Here is a 6,669-nt window from a genome sequence, read left to right as displayed (position 1 = left end):
GCTGATCAGCACAACCTTCCTGGAAATCCAGGACAGAAATAAATATCTGCCAACAGGGGCTTTAGGGACTCAGATGACAGCAGCAGCGCTCTAGGGAACAGGCACACTGGCAATTTCACACATCACCCAACACTCAGCACCTGGTCTATACCAGGACTGCATCCACGGCAGCAGAGACGCTACTGATTACACCTTGTCATTGCGGAGATAACGTCAGCCATGGCCATGGTTAGAAAAGGGGCATCCTTCTATCCCAAACTCCGCATGAACTCAGGAGCGGGCTAGAGAGACTGCGCTAACACACAGCGGGCTCCGGAGACTGCGCTAACACACGGCGGGCCCCGGAGACTGCGCTAACACACGGCGGGCCCCAGAGACTGCGCTAACACACGGCGGGCCCCGGAGACTGCGCTAACACACGGCGGGCTTTGGAGACTGCGCTAACACACAGCGGGGCCAGGAGACCGCGCTAACACACAGCGGGGCCAGGAGACCGCGCTAACACACAGCGGACTCCGGAGAACGTGCTAACACACAGCGGGTCCAGGAGACCGCGCTAACACACAGCGGGCTCCGGAGACTGCGCTAACACACATCGTATTTGGGTGGGGTTTTTCGTCAAAGTGAGATCCATATTGCAGTGTAAAAATAAAGCAGTCAGTATTTCCCTGCACAGAAACAAAATAACTCACCCAAATCTAATTCTATCTGCATGCGATGCGGGGATGCTGCAAATGGGTAGCGGTGCGGGGATGCTGCAGACGGGTAGCGGTGCGGGGATGCTGCAGACGGGTAGCGGTGCGGAGAGGCTGCAGACGGGTACTGGTGCGGGGAGGCTGCAGACGGGTAGCGGTGCGGGGATGCTGCAGACGGGTAGCGGTGCGGGGATGCTGCAGACGGGTAGCGGTGCGGGGATGCTGCAGATGGGTAGCGGTGCGGCTGCAGACGGGTAGCGGTGCGGGGAGGCTGCAGACGGGTAGCAGTGCGGGGAGGCTGCAGACGGGTAGCAGTGCGGGGAGGCTGCAGACGGGTAGCGGTGCGGCTGCACACGGGTAGCGGTGCGGGGAGGCTGCAGACGGGTAGCGGTGCGGGGAGGCTGCAGACGGGTAGCGGTGCGGGGAGGCTGCAGACGGGTAGCGGTGCGGGGAGGCTGCAGACGGGTAGCGGTGCGGGGGATGCTGCAGACGGGTAGCGGCAGGGGGATGCTGCAGACGGGTAGCAGCAGGGGGATGCTGCAGACGGGTAGCAGCAGGGGGATGCTGCAGACGGGTAGCGGTGCGGGGATGCTGCAGACGGGTAGCGGTGCGGGGATGCTGCAGACGGGTAGCGGTGCGGGGATGCTGCAGACGGGTAGCGGTGCGGGGATGCTGCAGACGGGTAGCGGTGCGGGGATGCTGCAGACGGGTAGCGGTGCGGGGATGCTGCAGACGGGTAGCGGTGCGGAGATGCTGCAGACGGGTAGCGGTGCGGAGATGCTGCAGACGGGTAGCGGTGCGGAGATGCTGCAGACGGGTAGCGGTGCGGAGATGCTGCAGACGGGTAGCGGTGCGGAGATGCTGCAGACGGGTAGCGGTGCGGAGATGCTGCAGACGGGTAGCGGTGCGGAGATGCTGCAGACGGGTAGCGGTGCGGAGGTGCTGCAGACGGGTAGCGGTGCGGAGATGCTGCAGACGGGTAGCGGTGCGGAGATGCTGCAGACGGGTACTGGTGCGGAGATGCTGCAGACGGGTACTGGTGCGGAGATGCTGCAGATGGGTACTGGTGAGGGGATGCTGCAGATGGGTACTGGTGAGGGGATGCTGCAGATGGGTAGCGGTGAGGGGATGCTGCAGATGGGTAGCGGTGAGGGGATGCTGCAGATGGGTACTGGTGCGGGGATGCTGCAAATGGGTAGTGGTGCGGGGATGCTGCAAACGGGTATTGGTGCGGGGATGATGCAACAGCTTTATAGCGGGTAATAACCAGGTCTCTCAGAGGAGCTAAGCAGGAGACCGTGTCACACCACCCAAGGTAGCTCTTGCACATGCTCAGTAGAGATCTTGGAACTCCATATTGGGATAGGGCTCCATGAGAAACAGAAAGACTAGAGGTTGCACAGTAGCTCACTTTTTCGACAATTGCTTGGTGATGCCTAGGGACTAAAGGTTGAGCATTTCCCCTACGCTGCCGACACAGGCAAATTGCGGCATTTGAAAAAATTAATTGCAAATATGGTACTTGTTTCCTAGCACGGCCACACCGATTCAGATCGGGGTGGTCGTGTCGGAAAAATCGGGTCGATCGCATCGCATGCGATGCGACCGACCGATTTTTGACCCGATTTTTTTCATTGAATCCAATGTAAATTGGGTCCCTGGGACCCAATTTTACATTGGATTCAATGAAAAAAATTGCCAACCCCCCCAAATTTAAGCGCGTTAACCCCAGCCCACGATAGACGCCAACCCGAAGCGTGGCGAGCGCAGCGAGCCCGCGAGGGGCGGCGGTACGCGTCCTCCGACCTTTTCATGCCCTACTATCCACGTCGGCGTGGAGTGAGAATAGAATAGTGTGGCAAGCGCAGCGAGCCACCGAGCCCGAAGCATGGCGAGCGCAGCGAGCCCCGCGAGGGGACGCGGATACCTTCACAGGTAAACGTGTCCCTTCGCGGGCTTCACAGGTGTCCGCGTCGCCACGGACACCTGTGAAGCCCGCAAGGGGACGCGTATAACTGTGAAGGTATCCGCGTCCCCTCGCCACGCTTCGGGCTCGGTGGCTCGCTGCGCTCGCCACACTATTCTATTCTCACTCCACGCCGACGTGGATAGTAGGGCATGAAAAGGTCGGAGGACGCGTACCGCCGCCCCTCGCGGGTTTGCTGCGCTCGCCACGCTTCGGGTTGGCGTCTATCGTGGGGTGACGACGGGGACATCTATAATGTGAAATGGGTCATATTGGCCCATTTCACATTTTTTCAAATTTTTACAGCATTTCAATGTTAAAAAATATTTTAACATTGAAGCCTATGCAAAAATCGGGTGCATCGCGTCGGGACCAATGTTAATGGTCCCGACCGACGCGATGCCCCCGATATTTTACCTTTCCCGACAAGATTTCAATGTTAAAATATTTTTTAACATTGAAGCCTATGGAAATATCGGGGGCATCGCGTCGGTCGCGTCGGGACCAATGTTAATGGTCCCGACCGACGCGATGCCCCCGATATTGTCTCCTAGCCGGCAAAATGGACCTGATTTCAAAAGAAATCGGGTCCATCGGGGGTAATCGTGTCCCTTAAGTAAGGGACACGATTACTTAAGATTGTGGCCGTGCTAGGAAACAAGTACCGCAAATATTATTACATTTCTGATAGGTCAGTTTGAATAGTCACCGACATTCTTTCTTTGTTAGTGACTGAACATTGACCAACTTTTTCCCTTTTAGTTTTTGCTCCAGAATCCCCAAAGGTTATATCAGGTGCTCGATTCTCAGAATAATGACCCCTCCCTAATCTAGAATTGTTTGCGATCTCCGTTTGTAGTTGGTCTGGAAAAAAACAACCAATATCTTCCAGACTTCACCACCGCAAACACATCCAGCAACGATTTCACTCGTCTCCCTCACAGTCCGTGCTTCAACTCATTCACCAACAAGCACAAACCAAACCCATCTCCTCCGCGTCCTTCATTCTCTACCCAGACCCCTCTGATCCCAGCAGATGACATTGCAGAACAATTGTATAATATCATCCATTCACTGAGGCATTCGGCTGCTTCTAGTCATTCACCCCTCCCTGCAGAGGAAATACTATCTGTATTACCCCCCCATAAGGTGTAATGCCAACCCATCCCCCAGAGATCCGATGCCCAATATAAAATATTTATCTTTTTCCTCTGCCAACTTTCCTACACCATACAAGCCCATGCCAACCCTAGCAATGATACTTCATGAAGCCTACATCTCTAGTTACCACCCTGACTCCCGCTGCTGGCATACCTGAGCACTAGGCAGGGAAAGGTCTTGCTGGATAACTAGAATATACTTGGTCATTTCCACCAAATCTCTTGGACCTCTGAGCAAGCAGCTGGTAGATCACCATTTCCACTTTCCTCTCCCCCCCCCCCCCCCCTTCCACCATGTTGAAACCATAAAATTAATTCGAACTGTTGCAATCATTATATGTTGTGCTCATCTCCAGCCAATCCCAGTAGAATCTACAGTTCTGTTTGCACACAAAACGACCCCCCAAATCTGAGCTGCTGACTATATAGACTCTGGTCTGTTTCCTCTCTTCTCAGAGATTGGCCAATCACCTCTCTACCCAATCACTAGTCCCTACCCTGAGGAAGCTCTGCTCCAGAGGAGACACCAGGCATTCTGTCCAACATACATTTGGCATTGCGAGTCCGGCGGCCAAGCGGAAATGCCTTCCAAACCTGGAGAATGTTGCCCTGTGATTGCTCCTTCGGAAAAATCTTCATTGTTCAGCCAGCTTCCTGCACGAGCCACCGGACTCGCAACACAATACGGCCTAATGTGTCTGTATATTTTCCTATGTTCCAATAGATATTTGCAGCACGGTGCACAGACCGGTAGGTAAGTTGATATAAGTGAACCCCAGTGTGTGTGTTTCCCCTAAGTGAGATCTATGTATATGGAAGACCTATCTAATTGGAAGAATAATGTCATCACTGTTGGGCAATGAATAAGGCCACATCCATGAGTATAGCGGTCCTTGAACAGTACACTGTGCCGAGCACAGAGGCACCAGGCAGGAAGTTTGCTCAGCATGCAAGGGTATGTGGTACACTATTTTTGGAGCAGTCAGGTGGTATTTCATGCCCTACCATCCACTAGGGCGTGGAGGGAGAATATAACAGTGTGCTGAGTGGTGCACTTTTCCGTGACCGCGCCAACATACGGGACAAAAAAAAAAGTGAAACCTCTATATCAACATTTTGACTCTTGACCTTCCCAACGTTGACCTAATATTTTTGTTGACCTTCAGTGGTTGACAAAATGTAAGAGTTGACCTTGAATTTGGTGGACCCAATTACGCATTACCGACTTAGACACGGTCTCTAAGCTGATCCACACCAACTTCACCCTCCTCCAGATATTATGGCCCGGTCTCTTGAGGGGTCAGAGCAACTATGTTTTGAGGTAAAAAAAAAATTGCAATAGTCCAGGATTTTTTATGTAACAAAAAAGGAAGTCGCTATGGTGACAGAGACTGTACCAGTTATCTAACGGACCCCTATTAAAATAAGAGCAGTCTTACGGCTTAGTAGGAGACGGCTCCTGTGGCACACAGGCTGCTACCATCTTATTATTCTTCGGAGATGAAAAGACGCGCTGGAGCTTTGGGTTTTCTTGTAATAGAACGCATTGGGAAATCTGCTTAGGTAATCTTAATGCCTGAACAGAACAATTTCCGCCTTCCGTGCATCCCTATTATCCAAAGCCAGCGTTCAGTTCGGAGCAGGAATTGTATTTAGAAGCTGCCAATCCATCTTAAGCTATGCCAGTGAGCAAAATCCAGCAGATAGAACGTTCATATTTTAGCATTCATTACAGAGATGGGGAGCTTAAAATAACTGCACTGGCTTTAATAGCAGAACCTGGCACCTTTTGTACCAGCCGTCGGGATGGAGGGCGGCGAAATGCAGAGCACTGAAGTGCATCTGTGCTGAGCTTATTAGATGGAAGCGATGCGCACAGGCCTGCCTGCTGATTCCAGGCTGCACAGAACCTTCACAAGTTCAACTCAAACGTTCAAATGACAACTCTGAGAATAGATGGCGCTCGGAGAGACCGCTCCACGCTGCAAGGGTTACGCGAGTAACCGCTGTCTTCAAAAATTATTTGGAATCCCTGTAGCTCAGCTTCTGCAAACCTTACAGGTGGCTCAGTAGGAGGCCGACCCAAGACACTACTACAATGGCTTACACTGGAGGGCTCACAAAAGGCTTTACAGTATCTAGACTATTAACTCCAGAGATACCAGCAGGAGTATAATTAAGAGTCCGGATGGGTTAATGAACAATTTGCAAACCTCAACAATTCCTTGAGTGGTATGAAGTAGAACGTAGGGTACTTATGTAGTATCTGGGCTGCCGATTTCTAAATCGGGTCGGATCGGGAGATCGCATCGCATCGCATGCGACCATGCGATTCGATGCGATGCGATGCGATGCGATGACCCGATTTTTCCATAGGAATCAATGTTAAAATGGACTGAGTCCATTTTAACATGGAATTCAATGGGAAAAATGGGTCCTTTTCATACCCCTACTATCCAAGTGGGCATGGAGTTGGATATAAACCTGTGGCGAGCGTAGCGAGCCACCGAGCCCGAAGCGTGGCGAGCGAAGCGAGCCCCGCGAGGGGACGAATACCGTCCCCTCGCGGGGCTCGCTTCGCTCGCCACGCTTCGGGCTCGGTGGCTCGCTACGCTCGCCACAGGTTTATATCCAACTCCATGCCCACTTGGATAGTAGGGGTATGAAAAGGACCCATTTTTCCATAGGAATCATTTTAACATTGATTCCTATGGAAAAATCGGGTCATCGCATCCGATATCGGATGCGATATCGGATGCGATGCGATGCGATATCGCATCGCATCGCATCTGATTGTATGCCTTAACTTAAGGCATACAATCAAAAAATCGGCAGCCCAGATACTACA

The sequence above is a fragment of the Crinia signifera genome, chromosome 1, assembly GCF_055691185.1.
Source record: "Crinia signifera chromosome 1, ASM5569118v1, whole genome shotgun sequence".
Classification (NCBI taxonomy): Eukaryota; Metazoa; Chordata; class Amphibia; order Anura; family Myobatrachidae; genus Crinia; species Crinia signifera.
This window is presented reverse-complemented; position numbering follows the sequence as displayed.